General features: G+C 39.6%; 1 protein-coding gene across 1 annotated transcript in view; it reads left to right on the forward strand.

The window, feature by feature from the left end:
- Positions 1-893: 893 nt before the first annotated feature.
- LOC121370342 (bone morphogenetic protein 2-like) overlaps positions 894-21,192 on the forward strand; it is a 42,017-nt gene continuing 21,718 nt past the window's right edge. Inside the window, exon 1 of the mRNA XM_041495494.1 lies at positions 894-2,185. The gene's annotated coding sequence lies outside the window, so the exon portion shown is untranslated. The remainder of the gene's footprint in view (positions 2,186-21,192) is intronic.

The raw sequence follows: 21,192 nt of genomic DNA on the forward strand, positions 1-21,192 counted from the left end.
ACCGACTTCAGGCTCTCTCGTTAGCCATTAACAACTAACCATTAACCCACTGTCATGGACAGGCACTCTAGACAGCTGAGGTGTGTGTGCCCAGAACAGCGTGTCTGAACCTTAATTTGATATAAGCACGAAAATAAGTGTAAATAAAAAATGAAATGACTGAGCTGTCTGTCCTGGACAGTGGGTTAATTGTTCGTGGTTAGTGAGAGAGAAGAAGGTGTAGTGGTCTTACACCTACCCATTGTGTCATTAAAACTCGCTCTGGAAGCCGGTACCGGGCTGCGAACCCTGTACTTACCAGCCTTATGTTCGATGGCTTAACCACGACACCACCGAGGCCGGTATCACTTCCTAAGTGCCTAAATACTATATAATAGCACCTTATCGAAGTTATGCTAAGATCGCTTCGTAAAACGGGAGCCAGGAAGTGAAGCAAGCCGTGTGTAGGTAGGCCTACTAGAACGACACAATCGTCGCGGGCCTGCAGTAGAAGCCCGCATCATCATCTTGTGCTTGTATCCGCGTGTGTGCAGTCTGTGAAAGTGAACCGAGGGAGTTAGCAATATCTACTTCCCTTCTCCCGGGGCAGCGAGTTCACTTGGCTCGCGGCACGATTCCAGTGTTGGACAGGTGCATGTATTGCATACATAATAAATCAAGCATAGCAAACAAGCGCGGGTTAATGTCTACTAGTCGGCATTTTTTTTTCTTTTCTTTTTTTTTGTGTATAGCTCGCATTATGTTTGTTCATCTAGCGGGAGAAATAGAAAACAAACACTTGGATGTTACACATTTACGAATATCTGGTACTCATTGAGAGTATCAAATACACTCTCCCGCACTCCCTTCCACTAATGCGTTCGGCATTTGCTACAACATCCAGTAGATTGTCCTTTGCCATGTGGCCGTGGTCAAAAATGAAATAAATATTTGACAATAATTACAAAACGCTGTTGTTCAGGCCGGCACGTGCAGACCAGACGTCGGCGGAACGCGAATGCCGCTGACGTCACGAACTCTTGTTTCCTAGGCCAAGACTCGAATGACCGCGTTAAGTATTTTAGCACATGGAGTAAAAAATAAAAAAAAAAAAAAAAAAAGGAAAAAAATACTGGCTCTGATGCGGATTTTTGTGTGGATATTTATCCATGTTAAAGAGTTTTTGGAGACTATTTTCTCGGGTGAAGTGCTTACGAATATCTTTCACTCCCACACGACAAAACGCCGACTGGCCACTGGGACCCGTAATCAAAAGCCGTGAGCACGCCTGCGCTGTAACAGCCAATGGGAGGTGACGTTTCGTCTGAAAGACACTCCGGTGAAGTTCATTAACATACAGTAAGCTTAGAAGTCGAACAATCAAGCCATGGGGGAATTCAGTGGGAAAAAGAAAAAGTCTACTGTGTAATATAAAGTGAATACATCTTATGGATTTGCGATTCGAGGCAGTACAATCACCCGTGATCCGTGACGCTCACCTCGACAGTCATTTCGGTCGTCCTGGGGGGAGGAGTCTTTTCGCCAGACAAATGAAAGACCAGCAGAATAACTAACACAAGAATGTTAGAGTGACACGGGATTTTTACCTGCCGCCACTTGGATCGTGATGCAGTACGCACTATCACCTGAATATTCCCCCAAAGCGACGCCGGGATCCCTTCCTTGCCTACCTGGATACGAGAATATTTCATATAGTGTTATAGATACTTCTCGAAAAACCCACGCCACGGAGAAAATGCATTGTGATTTTGTTTGGATTTAGCGTGTTTTCCACAAAATAAAATAAATAAATAAATGTAATATATATATATTTATATATATATATAAATATATATTTATAAATATGTGAACAACCACTTTGTTTTTGTTGCACATGACAGGAGGATGAAAGAGAAGTGTTTGTCTCACACGTATTCATCTAATAGGTGTTATTTCACTGATTATAATAATATCGGTTAAAACGCTGGAGGAAACGTCACCTGCCTGTGGACTTGTACAAATTTGTATTCGATTGTGAATATTTTGAAATCACGACAGTTTTGTTCGAAAACAGCAGACGACATTAAAAAGACATCTCTTAGTTCTGGGACAAAACCGGGACATGGACCGTCCCTGGTCCGGGGTACTAATGGGCCGGTCGCTATAAAGAACAGCCCCGCCCAGGGAATTACTATTCACTAAGCAAGTAAGTATTGTTTCTTTTTCTTTCTTTTGTTTTTCGTTTTCGTTTTGTTCGGGGGGGGGGGGGGGGGGGGGGGGAGGGGGTGGTGTTTTGAATATAAATGTTTATTGAGAGAGAGAGAGTGAGAGTAGTGATTCTACTTGGCAAAGCAATGCAATCATGAAGCACAAATAAGTTGTCAGCAACGTTTTTGGTGGTAGGTGGGGTTGGTACGTTTGTGAGTGTTGACATTGTAAAAGGCGGTTACTGTCATCTTTTTTTTTTTTCAAAAAGGAGACCTCACAGGTTTGTGGGGTGAGGTGCATGTGCATCCATCCGGCACACCTCCCTGGCCTGACCCTGTGCAAATGTGTGTTATTTATATAGCACACGACAATGGAATTTGTTAGTTGTGCGCAAAAACCTTTCTACAATAATTGTTATGTAGCTTTTTGCGTATACGGGAACGTTATAACGTGTACAAGAACATATATATATATATATATATATATATATATATATATATATATATATATCTAACAAGAACAACACACATGTAAATCACTGAGAGGAACGCTTTTAAGATATGGACGGAAACACAAAACATTATGAACTTTCTCAAAACAGTTTATTTTTAAGTAGGAAGAAAATATCACTTATTATAAGCTACAGGAAGTGCACCCGTGAGTTGTACACATCCACGAGACACTTACTAAACTTAAACATAAACACTAACACTACAGGAATACACTTTATAATTTGTAACTCAAATAATTCAATATGTCTTCAATATTACATTATCGAAATCAAAGAACCAAGGACTTTATTAATAAGAAAATGTCACCATTCATAAAAAGCACATAGGTTAATTGGGAGCGGGTACTTTATTGTTATTATTTTAAAATTCAAAATGTGTCTTTTTGTAAATATTTTGTTTAACCATTAACCATTTGATTAATGATTTAATTTGTTTTAACATTAATGATATTATATCATCATATTGCTAGAAAACATAATGGTAATACTAAAATAAAGTAATCATTTTATACTCTATCTTTCTTTGACACTCAACAGCCAACGTTTTATTGGGTGTTTTTGTTATAGTTCTAGAGTGTCGCTAAACATCTGTTCATTGGAACACAAATGAAAGTATATTGATATCTATGAATAAACTTTAAAAGACCTCAATACTGGGTAAAAAAAAAAACCCACCCAAAACATTGGGGGCCGAATTTATGAAGCCCGTTTTTCTTGAACGCAGGTGCTTTAGCACTATAAATGATGTAGTTACACGTGCGTAAGTGAAAAAAAAAAAAAAAAAACCCACACACAAAATAGGCTTTGTAAATTCGATCCTATGTGACAAAACAGCCATTCTACACACAGAATTTTTTTTCCCCCTTTTTCTTCTTCAGAACGTAAACCATTCACATATTTAAAAAGATATCAACTTTCGCCGCAAACGTCTATAAATATTTTACGCGTTTATGAGCTACCGAGTGCACAAAGGGGCCGAGGTAGTAATTGGTGCGTTATGACCAGTAGCAACAGGTGTTGGGAGGGTCCCACCGATCACCGTGTGTCCAGCGGCAATAAAGCCATCACGCCCATGGGACATCAGTGGACTCTGTTGTTCCGTTCGGTGCTCGCCCTTCGGCGGACCGCGCTATCTATCGCAGTAACTATGTGCGTATGCCCACAACCATAAATCACACATCTATTTACAAATCAGTTCGCGGCTATCTCTTTCCAGCCGTTTTTCCATGTAACGTTGCATATTTTTAGTTTAAAAAAAAAAAAAAAAAATTGTCTCTTCCACCCACGCTACATGACTGCTATGTTGCTATAATAGTAATGTGTACGTTTATTTAAAAAAAATGAAATGTCTATGGAGATGTAACGGTGTGTAGGGAATGTATAACATTTACAGGTGCAGTGCAGTTGTTTTGAGACTGTGTGTGTGTGTGTGTGTGTGTGTGTGTGTGTGTGTGTGTGTGTGTGTGTGTGATACAGGGAGAGAGACGGACAGACAGATAGGGATATATAGAGGCATATATATATATATATATAGATAGAGAGAGAGAGAGAGAGAGAGAGAGAGAGAGAGAGAGAGAGAGAGAGAGAGAGAGAGAGAGAGAGAGAGAGCGAGCGAGAGAGATAGCGAGCGAGAGAGAGATAGAGAGAGGTAGGTAGGTATGTAGATAGATGGATAGAATCAGATGGATGGATGGATAGATAGAATGATAGAGATACAGAGATGGGGGGGGGGGGGGGCAGCGAGGAGAGAGTTCAAGGAAGTACGGCAACAGTCAATATTTGACGTTTTTTGATGTGCTACCTAGTTGTTAAACATTCATTTATCAATTCATTCGTTAGTTAGTTCCTTATTACCGGCCTTGGTGGTGTCATGGTTAAGCCATCGGACATAAGACTAGTAGGTACAGGGTTCGTAGCCCGGTACCGGCTCCCACCCAGAACCAATGGGTAGGTGTAAGACCACTACACCCTCTTATCTCTTAACTACTAACACTGCTTGAACCTTATTTGGATATAAGCACGAAAAGAAAAAGAAAGAAAAGTCTCTTATTTCCTTTTTTAAAAATTCATTGGATAAATAAAATAATGTATAACTGTCAACACTGAAGAAAAACACCCGCCAAAACAGCAGTTATTTATGAGAAATAGTCACAAGTGGATCGGGGAGTAAAAAACAAAAAGATAACCAAACGGAAACAAGTAACTGTCGGGAATATCAACAACAGGACTCAAATGCTTGGCGTGAAGATACCACCGTTTACCGTGAAGGACTGCAAACAAACATTGCAAGTGTTCTCAACAATTATCACACACTTAGCTGTTTTCTCCCGACAGTTCACCCTTTGTGGGGAGACAACAAAATGAACCGCTGCGGGCTTGAATGCCCTTTTCATTTACCTCTTCTTTGTTGCTTAATTTACACCGAAAATACTCGACTTTTGAAGGACCTTCAAGCACACTTGACTTACGGGGGAATCCCTAACCTCAGGCATCCTCTGATACCACACTCGAAATGAACTCTTTGGCAAGGAAGATGCAGTTATTATACCTTACCCACTGGGGTTCTTTTGCTTGAAAGGAGGGATGTAGCTCCGACTGATATCTGGTTATGAAATCCTGTCTACATTATTATCTTTTTCGTTTTAACCCACAGCTATAATTTATAAATTAATCAAAGATTATTTAAAAATTATCCAACTTAAAATAGCATGACGTTAAAACCAAACCACGCAACGCTTCATCTGCACAGTGCAGGCATCCACAGATGTAACTACAATTTACATCACTAAGATTTTCGCTAATTTAAATTTGTATTTAATAAAAGCTGAAATATATAACGCCATGTCAGTTGAATATTTCTGAGAAGATCATTTGGATAATTATTTTATTTAAAAGACAAAACGAACAAGGTTATTTTTAATGTATTATAAAACTTGAGGCGCAAAATATTTCCCCCCCATTAACAAATAATGTGCTTGTGCCCCCTTCCCCGACTTTAACGTAGCCACCCACCCCACCCCCCCCCCCCCCCACACACACACACACGCCCATCATCACCACCACCACCTCATATCACATGTTCCAAGGCTGCTATTAATGTTATTTTTTTTAGCATAGTACTAAGTGGACACTAACATACACCATATTCAATATTATAATGTTTGTGTTGTGTGTGTGTGTGTGTGTGGGGGGGGGGGGGGTTGTTCTTAACACTGTGTTTTAATTTCACAGTTGCATTTTTATATTGATGTTGATCATCACTTTATTTTTGCATTTAGATGATGTATTTTTCGTGCTGGGGTGTTAAACATCTATTCTATTTCTGTTGTTGTACTGAAACATTTTTTGCTGGTACCCTGTATTTTAAACCCCAAGACTCATGTAGGGATATCCTCTATATGTACCGGGGAGGGGGGATTTTATTTCTAATACACTAGGATTAGGTTGGTTTCTTTATTGATAAAATGAGCTGTCGTTAATCTAAACATTTTATTTATAATTAGTGATTTATTACTTCAAATAAAAAGTGTATGACAGGATACGTTTCAGATTATTCAAATAATTAGACGTATCTCATTGCATACATAAATGATTAGCATATGTGGAAATTTAAAACTGATAATTAAACCTAATGTTAATGTCATAGAAAATACTTATTTAATCGTGAACACAGATAAATGGTAGATGCATATCAGATTACATTGTAAGGATATAAAAAAAATACATAAATCGAGTTTGACATAGCTACATTGATTAGAGAATGATGGATAAAGAATATGTATGATACTAAACAAACAAACACACAAATCAAAATACACAAAAATACATCACACACAAAACAACAAACAAAACAAATACAGTTCGTGGAATAAATGTTGTTGGGTCTTTTAGTTATGTAACTTTAATGTGATATTATATCATGTAAATATACATACAACACAGTTACAAATAAAATGGCATGGACTATTCACGATTATCGTCACCTATTTCATAGCACGATAAAATGATTGTTTTATTTTTTCTAGAGATTCGACCATTTGATTTCACTTTGTGGGGGAAATAGAACAAAACAATTACACTAAAAAAATAAAACATCTTTGTTAAATATATAAACTAGTATCCTTTACTTTTCATATTTTGTTAATTTTAGACTTTTTAGTAACCACAGCGACTGCAAATTATTAAAAGAAATAATGTATTTCTAATACTATAACGTAACTAATGACTAATGTATTTTATGAAAGATGTTTTAAGGTTGTGTTGCGTCGTGTTCCGTAATGTAGTCAAAAGTGTCGAGCAGTATATATTCACAAATGTTGAGAAACACTATAAGAAAATGTGTGTACACACTCAAGGAAAAAGTCGCGTAACATTGACATATTGTATGAATCAGAGTGAACATTCCATAAACGTAAAAACACGTGTACGCAATTAAAGGAAAGGTCGCAAAATCGGACTTGGTATGTCGTTTACGAATAGAGGGGGAATGTAAATGTGGATGGTTTATTTATTAAATACCGACTCATGCACAATGAATACAAGTGTTTTATGATACACAAACGGACATTTAAAGCCCATGGGTGGGTGAGTGTCTGTCGGTGATGTGACAGTTTTGTGGTGGGTGGGTGGGGTGTTTAAAACCGTACTTGTGGTTCAGAGACTTATGTTTGATATTACTCGAGGTAAAAACAGTTCCTTACTGGGAATTTTTGTGTGCGTGTCTAATCTCACCACTCTCTCTCTCTCTCTCTCTCTCTCTCTCTCTCTCTCTCTCTCTCTCTCTCTCTCTCTCTCTCTGTGTGTGTGTGTGTGTGTGTGTGTGTTTCTTTCTGTCTCCATATCTCTCATTTTTACTATTTTGATAAATATATAGTACTATGGGCTCAAATGGTAGTGTTTGTTGTGTGTGTGTGTGTGTGTGTGTGTGTCTGTGTGTGCGCATACGTGCCTGCGCGTGTATTCTTCCAGGTAATTTGTACACCTGACTGTGTAGTCTGTTGGCTGTTGAGGACACACACGCACCACGGGTATCTGGCAGCTGTAGCGAATTATGAACGATAAAAACCAGGCGTTTAAACGGCGTCATTCAACTGTTTTCCCATATCGGGTCGCCATCTGCGAGCTTGCGTAGAACCAGTCAAACGCGCCAGATCGTATCGCGGGATAAAAATGTGCCTTCAAAAAGCTGAAATTAGTTTTATGTCGAGTGCACCAACGTGCCTTGTCGTTTCTCCTTTTTTATTCTGAGCATGTAACAATGCTACGTGTCCGCGAGGCCAGGCTGATGTGAAATATATATATAGCTGTGTGCGCCAGTAAATCGACGACAGGGCAAATGCGAATTATTGTAATGCTACACACAAATAAAGACGTAAACTGGCGTAGAGAAAGACACCAACACACAGGGACGTAGCTTTGTGAGGCAAGGCAGGCGCACTGCACCGTAAAATCTGTCACTTCTGAGCGCTCCTCTGGTGTTATGGGTGTCCGCCAGTACTTCAACTTCGAACCAGTTTTTACATGCCTATATCCACTGGGGTTCAGGCATGCCCCCCCCCACCCCCCCCCCCCACCCTTCCCCCTGGTCTTATCCCTGGCAAGGCCAGCGATTCGACCAGGGGGAGAGGGATTGTAAGAATGGGGGATTAATTTAGAAATTTACACTAAATTCGGGGGATTTTAAAAACATTTGATGTGTCCGCCTAAAAAAGAGGTGAAGTGATATTAGATTAAGGATATTTAATTGACACTATTTTAGATCGGGCTTTCTAAATTTATATTCTATTTAATATTAGGATATATTTAAGCCCTGGAGGAAAGGTTAACGATCGGGGTGGGCATCGCGACCAATCTCGAATCGCGGTCCAACACCCGGGTGGAGATTTTCACCACCGCACCGGGCCGGACCCCCACTGCGAGTAGCAGGCGGGCAGGGGAGGCCAGACAAACCTAGCCCTAACCCTAACACCCAATCGCCAACGCCCTACCGCCCTATTTCTGGCATACCCGTCCCCCCTCCCTCAGGCCACGTATAATATGACGAATAGAAAATATATGTATAACAACACCCAGTATCTCAATGGGAATGAATGAATGAATGTTTAACGACACCCCAGCACAAAAAATACATCGGCTATTGGGTGTCAAACTATGATAATGCAAACAAATAAAGTGATGATCAACATCAATATAAAAATTCAAGATTTAAATAAAAATAGTGTAAAGAACTGTACAAAAATACAAATATCACAGATAGATACTGACTTTTACTCAAAATTTTAATTGTATCTCGAAGAAAACAAGGGGATTTGTGCTGTATTGGCCATTCTCAAAGAGAATGTTACACCCCTGCACCACGGTGAGGTTACAGCACGCGCAGGGGAATATCTCAATGGGTGTTAAGTGTTTAGCAAATGTCATTGGCTATTGGATGTCAAATATTTTGGTAATTGTCACATATAGACAAAGTCTTCAGAGGGAATCCGCTACATTTTTCCATTAGTATCAAGGGATCTTTTATATGCATTTTCCCCACAGACATGGCACCAAGTACCGCGGCCTTCAATATACTAGTCGCGGGACACTGGTTGGGACGGGAAAAACACGGTCTGAGAGTGGGTCCACCGGGTGGATTTGATCCATCGACCTAATCACACCAGGCTAGTGTTCTACGCGTTGGGTGGGCGGGGCCACTGTCGCAACAATGACCACTCCCTCTAGCAATAGTAAGACATTTGTTTTACATGCATCTTCCCAGTGATGACAGCACATACCATGGCTTTTTGAAAAACCAGTAGTAGTTCATTGGCTGACTCTAGCATAAAATAACCCGACTGGTCCTTTTAATCTTCGCCGGCCTCTGTGGTGTCGTGGTTAAGTCATCGGACATAAGGCTGGTAGGGACTGGGTTTGCAGCAACGTACCGGCTCCCACACAGGGCAAGTTTTAACGACTCAGTGGGTAAGTGTAAGACCACTACACCCTCTTCTCTCTCACTAACCACTAACGATTAACAACTAACCCACTGTCCTGGACATACAGCCCAGATGGCTGAGGTGTGTGCCCAGGACAGTGTGCTTTAACCTTGATTGGATATAAGCACGAAAATAAGTTAGTGAAATGAATCTTCAAAAGGGAGCCTTTGACGGAAAATATAAGCAAACGGCTACCGATTTAAGGTTTAGCATTAATAAATTTAGTTACCCCCCTCGCCGCCCGTGACATAAAGACAATAAAATCATGATTGTAATGTGTAGCAACAAATTTAATATAAAGTAGCAAGTTCAGTTGAACTTATTTTAATTAGGATTGATTTCATTTTGTCTTCATCAGTATTTTAACCAAGATTAAATGTTTCGATTTGATTAACCCTTCTATAAATAAGAATCAGTCGTGATGCAATCCACCTACAGTATCCCCCTCCTGCCCCAGAACCACCCGCTGGCTATGTCAGAGGCTGGATCTGTGGTCGGCGTGCCTGAACCTTCAAGGATATGGGCACGTTAAATAGAGTTCCCAATACCAATCCTACAGTATCAACGTATTACTGTATTCGTGCTTATATCCAATTAAGGTTCAATCACACACCTTAGCTATCTGGGCTGTCTGTCCAGGACATTGAGTTAGTGGTTAGTGAGAGAGAAGAAGGTGTAGTGGTCTTGCACCTACTCACCGAGTCGTTAAAACTCGCTCTAGATGGGAGTCGGTACCGGGCTGCGAACCCTGCACCTATCACCTATAGTATCGTCCACCGGACGGACGAACGGAAGCCACAGCGGCGTCATTCTCCTTTGTGAGGGGGTCATTACGGCTTAGATTACTTGTCCGTTGCCTTGATCCGCACAAATGGGTATTATTTGTTTTCAGTCGTTAGGTCACATGACACCCGCGATAAGCCCACGCAAAGCACACTCTCCCCAGATTAGCATTGTCAGGCGGACCTCGCTAATTAGTCATCATTATGGCCAGGTCGCTCCTTATCAAAACACGATCGTGTGTCGGTAATAGGGGTTTATTGTCAAACGGTTTGCCACTTCGCCTTAACCTTTTTTACTTCGCGCCCTCTCCGCTGGGGTCTCCTGCCGCGGCGAAAGGGTTAATTGCCACCGACGATGGAATGCTGTAGAGAATTCTACTCTTTCTTTTTGTATAATAATGTCCGGTGATGAATGTGACTTTAAATTTTTGTTTACCCTGCACATGGACCATTAAGAATTTACTTCGGCGGGAATTCAGTGACTGACTGTTGCAAAGATGCCATAATTATTGCGCTCTTGGTGGCGGATTGGCTGAACCAAATAAATCGGACTAATAATAGCTTGTAGATTCGATCTGATTGGTTAAAAAATAATCAAATTAAAAAAGGTTTAGCAGTGATGTAAAAAATCCGAATAGTTAAAAAAGTTTGTTTTGTTTAACAACACCATTAGAGCACATTGATTCATTAATCATCGGCTATTGGATGTCAAACATTTGGTAATTCAGACATATAAGTCTTAAGGGGGGGGGGGGGGGGACAAGGAGGGCAGTTGCCCACCCCAAAAAAAATCGGAAAAAAACTATATAAACTTAAAAACAATTCTCTTCTTAACCTTTTACAGAGTTTTAGACTATTAACTACTCAGTTGCCCCCCTCCTCCCCAACAAAAAATCCTAGCTTCGGCCCTAGTAAATATGCTGGGGAGTGGGTTGTCTATGGGAAAGACCGGCGTCGTGGCAGGCCATCGGTCTACAGGCTGGTAGGTACTGTGTTCGGATCCCAGTCGAGGCATGGTATTTTTAATTCAGATACCGACTCCAAACCCTGAGTGAGTGCTCCGCAAGGCTCAGTGGGTAGGTGTAAACCACTTTCACCGACCAGTGATCCATAACTGGTTCAACAAAGGCCATGGTTTGTGCTGTCCTGCCTGTGGGAAGCGCAAATAAAAGATCCCTTGCTGCTAATCGAAAGAGTAGCCCATGTAGTGGCGACAGCGGGTTTCCTCTCAAAATCTGTGTGGTCCTTAACCATATGTCTAACGCCATATAACCGTAAATAAAATGTGTTGAGTGCGTCGTTAAATAAAACATTTCTTTCTTTCTATGGGAAAGTACATATAAAAGATACACAGTGGAAAAGTGTAGCGAGTTTTCTCCAAATATTTGACATCTAATAGCCGGTGAATAATAAAGCAATGCATTCTAGTGGTGTCGTTAAACAAAGTACTTTTATTATTTAAATTTCCATCAAACATGTTAATGGTTGGGATTGGTCAACTGTTTCAAAGTTGATATTTTGGGTGTGTATTTTCATTGTTAGTCAGGGATTATCTAGTAATAAAAGTTTATTATCTAAGCCAATGATGATGTCTATAAAGATGTGAATGAAGTTTTACATTATACAGAAGATGAACTTTGTAAACGATGCTATATCTCCAACATAATGGTATCCGGCCTCACATGTTGAAGTTTTAATTATGACGTCAGATTAATAAAATATTTGTGTCTGTCTGTGTGTGTGTCTCTCTGTCTGTCTGTCTGTATGTATGTATGTTAGTGTGGCTTAACTTATGTCTTTGTTATCAGATTTCTGTCTTTGTTGTGGTGGGACCGGCCTCGGTGGCGTCGTGGCAGGCCATCGGTATACAGGCTGGTAGGTACTGGGTTCGGATCCCAGTCGAGGCATGGGATTTTTAATCCAGATACCGACTCCAAACCCTGAGTGAGTGCTCCGCAAGGCTCAATGGGTAGGTGTAAACCACTTGCACCGACCAGTGATCCATAACTGGTTCAACAAAGGCCATGGTTTGTGCTATCCTGCCTGTGGGAAGCGCAAAAAAAAAAATCCCTTGCTGCTAATCGGAAGAGTAGCCCATGTAGTGGCGACAGCGGGTGTCCTCTCAAAATCTGTGTGGTCCTTAACCATATGTCTGACGCCATATAACCGTAAATAAAATGTGTTGAGTGCGTCGTTAAATAAAACATTCTTTCTTTCTGTTGTGGTGGGGATGGGGTGGGTGGGGTGGGGATTGGGGTGTCGGGTGTTTATCACTAGTACGTCAAAAGCCTTGGGGTTTTTCCAAACTTCCTCCCCCTCCCGCTCTCCCTCACCTCCCCTTCCATTCTTTAACTTTTTCTCTTTCCTGTCCCATCTTCATCTTCACTGTTAACCCCATATATTGTAAAACTCGTGCCTTTCACGTATTCACCCAATAGCCGATGTATTTTTCGTGCTGAGGTGTTGTTAATCATTCATCCATTCATATTTACTGTTGTAATATTATATAGACATTGTAAGCATTTTGTCTGTAACAATACTGTAAGGTAGTGATATGACGGTACCCAACCCTGACACTACCATATTTGTTCCCGGGGTTAATAATCTGGACTTTAAAAAATGCTGGTATGTGCTGTCCTTTCTGTTAAAAAGCGCCCATATAAATAAGAACTATTGTTGTTTTGTGTTAGGAACACATGTGGCATCAGTGGGTTTCTTCTCTTTCTGTCTCGACCAGGTATCAAAATAGCCACGTGTTAGACGCCAAACAGAATGTGCTGACGTATTTTTAACCTGTTTGATGTTAGTGACTAGCTGGCTATTAATTTTTTCGAAACAAGTTCAAATTCAAGTGTGGGGTTTTTTTTGGGGGGGGGGGGGGGGGAGAGAGAGAGAGAGAGAGATAGAGAGATAGGGGGGTGGGTTATTTAATGGAATGAGATCTAATATAATACAAATGATTGGCTTATAATGAAACATGTGCTGTACAACATGACAAAACTTTATCATGAAACATTTCAACAGACTTGTTTAGAAGATTGTTAGTTTTTTGGGTGGGTTTTTTTAGATATTAAAATAAATTATATCGGTATGTTCTTTAATACATGTACATGTGTATATGCATACTGGTCTCGATCATTCAGTACTTTTTATTTTATATTTATTAACATGGCCGTAACGGAAGGAAGGAAATGTTTTATTTAACGACGCACTCAACACATTTTATTTACGCTTATATGACGTCAGATATATGGTTATGGACCACACATATATTGAGAGACGAAACCCGCTGTCTCCACTTCATGGGCTACTCTTTCCGATTAGCAGCAAGGGATCTTTATATGCACCATCCCAAAGACAGGATAGTACATACCACAGCCTGGAATGAAAAATAGCCCAGTGAGCCCATCGACGGAGATCGATCCTAGATCGATCGCACATCAGGCGAGCGCTGTATCACTGAGTTACGTCCCGCCCCATAGCCGTAACGAGTGGAAAGTATGTATGTATGTATGTATGTATGCCCACGAATGACTGTCAGGTCAGATGTCGGGAATTAACGTGCTTATATCAATTTAATGTTCAAGCACAAGTGGAAATTAATGAACATGAATGAATGAATGAATGAATGTTTAACGACACCCCAGCACGAAAAATACATCGGCTATTGGGTGTCAAACTATGGTAATGCAAATAAATAAAGTGATGATCAACGTCAACATAAAAATTCAAGGTTTAAACAAAAACAGTGTAAAGAACTGTGCATAAATACAAATACAAATATCACAGAATTTTACGGACACCGAATTTTACTCTAAACTTCAATTTGTGCTGTATTGGCCATTCTCAAAGAGAATGTTACACCCCTGCACCACGGTGAGGTTACAGCACGCGCAGGGGTTAATGAACATGAATATTTAACGATATTTCGGAGGGGTGATATATATTGAGTGTTAAACAATTGCAACCTGGCAGCTTAATGCTAACCTTACAAGATTTACATATATTACCTTCCCTATTTTTTTAATAATCCATCATCTGTTCCACCCCTTAGCAATGTAATTTTTTAAACATAATGTAACATGTAATCTACATTCTGTAACAAAATTTTAAACTGGGACAAGCTGCCTTTCTGAAGTAAAAGTGATTCTCTTAAAACTTATTTTTATAAATTTAATTAAATCCCCCCCCCCCCCCCCCCCACCCACTACCCACAAAAAATACACACGTACACAAAACAATCGCTAGAAAGATGAGTCGGGTTGTCAGGCGCGTAAGCAAGAATTCACGCAGGGGAGCAGGCTCGTGTGAAGGAATTTTAACAGTGGGGGTTGGGGGGGGGGGGGGGGGTCTAGACTGTGGCTAGCTAAGTTGTGGAGGGGGTCGATTTACGATCCCCCGGAAAATATAAGGAAAAAAAGGTGCTTGATCAGGAATGGGTTCGACTCCCGAACTCCCCAACACACGTGCCTGATGAGGGGTCTAGACTGTGTTTAGCGAAGTTTTTAGGGGGCTCGAGTTATGATCAGGGCCCCGTTTTACGATCGTTGCGCTAAGATCACCTTAATACATTAATACTGCCAAATGCACTTAAGGTGATCTTTGCGCTAAGATCAGGTCAGGTCAGCTCAGAGAATTTAACGTGCACATTCAGAGCAAGCTGTTGTAGCGCACGCCTGTCCTGGGCGCAGGTGTCGGCCTCAGTCGGCTCCTCCGTCCAGGACAGGAAAGGCGCTAAGATCGCTTTGTAAAACGAGGTCCAGAAAATCATTCGTTTTGAACAGTGGGTGTTTTGACTCTCGAAACCCTGGTCATAACAAAACAAACATAATTTATTAAAGATAAGAAAAATATGATGTGTTCAATGTCGACAATTTGGCCTTTAAAACAATTCTATGTGATGATAAAAACTGTTGTAAAACACAGCGTATGGAGAAAGGGAACTAGCGACACTGTAAATATTTATGCAACATCGATTGGAGCGCTGTACAGATTCCGTGATTACAACATATCAATCACTACCCGGCTTCCGAGGAGCTTACGATTGCCATGGCAACGGGTAATAAAAATGTTCTTTGCTTTGTTTTTACTGTTGTCGATACAAATTTCTCAAAAGACCAAAATACTCTTTTGTTTAATGTAAGGTCATCAACTACATCTATTATTACTTTATGGCGGCATAATATATGTAACAAAGATATTAAATATCAAAAAGCAAAAGAAAAGAATACTAATAGTGTGAGTTTGAAATAGATCATATAAATTGATAAGGGTGTTTTGTTTGGGGGGGTTTGGGGAGGGATACATGCAGAATTCAGACAAACAAAGTTAACTTATAACTGTAATGTTGATATAATGATTAAGACATCGGTACATATTTCGAATAATACGTAAACCAGTTGGTCAACTAACTGACACCCAGACAACCACGTATTGGCCTATTAAAGCCCGTCGTAAGTTACACACAATAGACTACTCATCGTTCTCCAGGGATGTTTAAACAAATATATGTCAAGTAAAGCACCAGCAATTATTGTGTTTGATTGATGGTATATCTAATTGTAGTCTTTCATTGCTATAGTGATGTATGGAACATCCAAACTGACTCATTGATCACATCATCCACAAATTTAAGATGTGCACAAATTGTTTATCATGACATATATTTGGCAAAAGTTGCAATTGCTCATTGAACAAGGGAGATATTATGGCATAGAAAGGTCAGAAAGAAAATGTGAATCGTGCAATAAGGACGACATAGAAGACGGATATCACTTTATTGTGATATGTCCATTGTATGTAGGTCTACGATCCCGTTATATAGAAATATTATTGGTTCAAACCATCGTCTGTAATCTTGGTAAATATCTGAAACAGGTAACATATTTACGTTCTCAACTCACCTGAATGTCCATCCTCGAAATACACAAGCTCTCATGTATATATTTCTGTTTATGTATCATTTAAAGGAGATTTCTCCAAACCAAGTGTCGCGACTAGCCTATGGTATAAGCCTTAAAGGCATATTGTCACAGACCACTGTCCTATTAAATGGCCTAACAAAGTATTACCTGAAACAATATAAATTTGCTTGGTCCCTAAATGTACTTAAATGGCAATAGTCCATAATTAAAAAACTAAAATTGCCGAGAGGGTTGGCATGAATTTTACTCCATTGTGGTTCATTTAGGATGATGCGATAGCCAGATTTGTTTTTCAAAACTTAATGTAATTTTCATTTAATATCCACTTTCATTGAAATAAGGTCCTTACATCCGTGACAGTGTGCCTTTAAAGGTTATAGTCATCATTTTTAAATGCGCCGTTAAAAGAATAATGGACATGATCACTAATCGATTTTCTAAATGATTTTATTGGGGTTATATGGTTCTGTTTATTTTATTCTCTAGGGGGTGTAAGTGGTTCTTCTTGTAAATAGTTTAATGTAATAAATAACGTGTAATTACTTACACGCTTCTAGGAATGTGACACAGTAGATTTATGGAGTAGACAGTCGCGAGCCAAATGTAGTTCTGTGTCGACAACTTTCAAGAAAAAAAACCCGGCTTTCACCATAGCCTTTGTGTGTGCAGGGGGTAAAGACAATATCCTTGTCTAAAGTTGCCATTAAGAGGTTTCATTTTAGTATATATTGCATCCATATACAAAATATTCTGTATTCACTTCTTTGAAAGAAAGAAATGTTTTATTTAACGACGCACTCAACACATTTTTATTTACGGTTATATGGCGTCAGACATATGGTTAAGGACCACACATATTTTGAGAGGAAACCCGCTGTCGCCACTACATGGGCTACTCTTTCCGATTAACAGCAAGGGATATTTTATTTGCGCTTCCCACAGGCAGGATAGCACAAACCATGGCCTTTGTTGAACCAGTTATGGATCACTGGTCGGTGCAAGTGGTTTACACCTACCCATTGAGCCTTGTGGAGCACTCACTCAGGGTTTGGAGTCGGTATCTGGATTAAAAATCCCATGCCTCGACTGGGATCCGAACCCAGTACCTACCAGCCTGTAGACCGATGGCCTAACCACGACGTCACCGAGGCCGGTTTACTTCTTTGAATGACACTTTTGACATTTTTATCTTCTTCTTTTTTAATTACAATAAAGAAGCATTTATATATATATATATTTTAATATTGCATAAAAATAGTTTTCTGATTGTATGTTCTTCAAATAAATAAATAAATAAATAAATACACACACACACACCCAAAAAAACAACAAAAAAACACACAACAAAAACACGAATCTCCCCACCTAACAACAAAAAACCCACCAAAACCATTTCGTAATTATTAAAATGTATGTACCACTTCAATGAATTTGATTAATATAAAAGTTTAAATAAGTATATGATGGTTGTTTAATGGGTGTTTTTTTTAAAGTGTTAGCCGATTTATGCTTTATAAATTAATGTTTAATGAATGTTCAATAAATGCAAGTGTGTAACAGTAAATCAACTTTTATCAGAATGCAATTTTGTTTTGTTTATGTTTTATGTTGTTATTTTATATTTTTATTTTTGTTGGGGGTGGGGTGTGTGTGAGTTTTTACTTCTTTTTTGTATGTCTAACGTACGATTCGAAATTTAAAAAACAAAACAAAACCCACCAAAACCCCCGAACAAATGGTTTTAATATTCTGCTTGTTGATTGGTTGGTATACTAATTTTACTTACATTTTGTTATAAAATTATAACCCAATTTGCTGATAACAATACTAACATAGCAAAACTAAATCTAATTTGGTACGGTTGAAAAGCACACCCTGAAATGTGAGACAATACTTTGTAAATATCACTCTGTTCAAGTTACTAATACAAAGAAAAAGGTTAATATTAACAGATAGCCTACAACGAAACGACTGGAAGGCCGCTAATTCATGTCCAGTATGACATACATATATATCACACGAGCTGATGTCCAGCGGACATAAAGGTGTCTAAATACTCGGGAGCCGTGGACTGTTTGTTCAGGACAGGTCAACATCTTCACTGACTATGATACTGACCAGGACACGACCAGATAAACATTAGCTCCACCTTTGATCGTGGTCAGGGTAATTCTAGAGTGGCAGTGGGCATAAAATTACATAGTAAATACCGGCGAACAGCATGGGCTTTAAACATTTACCTTCAGATCGGTATGGCTTCAACAAACACGTTTGGACTTGTGAGATTTTTCTACGTGTATGTGTTGATAGGTCGCAGGTGTGTTAGACCAATGTAGATGATGATATTAATATTAAAGTTGTCCGAAGAAGAAAATATATTACAGCAAAAACTGTATATATGTTTATGTTATGATGTATCAGGCGGACAAACTAGACCCATTGAACTGTAATCTTAATCTACTAAACGCCGTTAAGACATCGTCGATCCTCGTCGGTGGGCCCATTGGGCCATTTCTCGTTCCAGCCAGTGCACCACGACTGATATATCAAAGGCAATGGTATGTGCTATCTTGTCTGTAGGATGATGCATGTACAAAAACCATCGCTACTAATGAAAAAATGTAGCTGTTTTCCTCTCTAGGACTACATGTCAGAATTATCAAGTGTTTGACATCAACGATTAATACATGTGCTCTAGTTGTGTCGTTAAACAAAACAAAAACTTTAGTTTTCTTCACTAGCCTGAGTGTGTTATAGTTTATTACTTTAGTCCAAGCGTCTTATAGTTTATTACTTTAGTCCAAGAGTCTTATAGTTTATTACTTAAGTCCAAGTGTTATCTAGGTTTGTCTACATTAGCCCGAGTATCCTACAGTTTTCAGTGTCAGCTCAAGTATCCTCTAGTTTGCTACACTAGCCCAAAATCATCTAGTTTCCTATATTAGTCCAATGTCCTCTCATTTTCTACACTAGCCCGATATCCTCTATTTTCCTATATTACTCCAGTGTCCTCTCATTTTCTACACTAGCCCGAGATCCTCTATTTTCCTGTATTAGTCCAGTGTCCTCTCATTTTCTACATTAACCTGAGATCCTCTATTTTCCTATATCAGTCCAGTGTCCTCTCATTTTCTACACTAGTCCGAGTGTCCTTTAGTTATCAAAATTAGTCTAATTCTTTATTTTTAATACCTGTATAATATAGCTCAGCATTTACACTAGATCATCCACTTATAAAAGGCTACCACGCGCCATTCTTTGACTTAATTCAGCTCATATCGCTAAAATGTGTCACATAAAAATCTAGCATTTGCCTTATCAACATTGCAAATGGCGGGACGCTTTTCAACTCCTTAGTAGTACAACGTATTAAAAATGTCGAGGAAACTGTTTTATGATGCATACGATGATATGAATGATAGAGAATACACAATAGTTTATTAAAGCTGTTGTCGTGATATTGTAATGTGCATTAGCTGACAATGTAATAATAGCACGGGGAGACGAAATTGCAACTTTAAAATGTCATGGTAAAGCTATCTTTCTACACCGGATATACGTAGCCCAGTGGTAAAGCGTGCGCTTGATGCGCGGTCGGTCTAGGGTCGATCCCCGTCGGTGGATTCATTGGGCTATTTGTCGTTCCAGCCAGTGCTCCACAACTGGTGTAATAAAGACCGTGGTATGTACTATCCTGTCTGTGGGATGGTGCATGTAAAATATCCCTTGTTGCTAACCGAAAAGAGTAGCCCATGAAGTGACGACAGCGGGTTTCGTTTCTCAGTATCTGTGTGGTCCTTAACCATATGTCTGACGCCATATAACAGTCAATAAAATGTGCTGAGTGTGTCGTTAAATAAAACATTTCCTTCCTTTCTTTCCTTCATTTCCAGACACAACAAAATATTTCAAGTCTTTTAACTTTACAGACGTCTAAAGGGTGGTCAAACGTTTTCACCCATGCCGTAACTTTGCCCATTACACGCGTGCTACTCTAAACCTATACAACTGGCCGTCTAAAACGCGGGGGTATCTTTTCGCGTTCCTCCAAACGGTACAGAATGTAGAGAGACACAGATCTTTTGTTTGCGCTGATACTATCTGCAGTGTGTTGTATTTCATGGTACTTGGTTTACAGTCGTGTATCTCCGGGGTTAGATGACCCGCAGATTGTCTCTCTGGTTTGACTTTACCCGCGATATGCCATCAAATAAAAATATATGACCCCACTCGTTCCCCCCACATCACGTGTTTTCAGCTGAGTCTTACAGAACGCTCGTAAAAACAGTGGGGAAAACAAAAAGAGTGCATACCGCCAAATCCAGTCCTGTAGAAGACAACGGTAACATCAGGCGCGGATCCAGTATTTTTTGCAGGGTGGGTTACTTACAACTACTTAAATAGATGTTGTGTATTACTGGTGAATGCACTTTAAAATAAGTACAACACATTTTTTTTTTCGTCATGAACTAGGAGGTCCACGAAGCGATCATAGCGCTAAGATCACCTTAAATGCTTAAGGTAGTTATGAACTTACGATGATCTTAGTGCTAAGATCGCTTTGTGGAACGGGGTCCAGACACCATCAGCCCCCTGGATTCGTGCCTGAACACATATATATGGCTAAAGCTGCTACATGCAACCTTTTAATCAACATATACGTAATAGTTATAAATACTGTAACACCTTACCCTTATAGTTAATGGAACAAAAAGTGGGAATTTGCTTGTTTCGAATAAAACAAACTTTACTGTCTTTGCTATGCTAGCTAAGCACAAAAATGCCATGCTGTTCTAAGTGGAAAGTCGCGCATA

Source organism: Gigantopelta aegis, chromosome 4 (genome assembly GCF_016097555.1).
Source record: "Gigantopelta aegis isolate Gae_Host chromosome 4, Gae_host_genome, whole genome shotgun sequence".
In the NCBI taxonomy this organism is placed as follows: domain Eukaryota; kingdom Metazoa; phylum Mollusca; class Gastropoda; order Neomphalida; family Peltospiridae; genus Gigantopelta; species Gigantopelta aegis.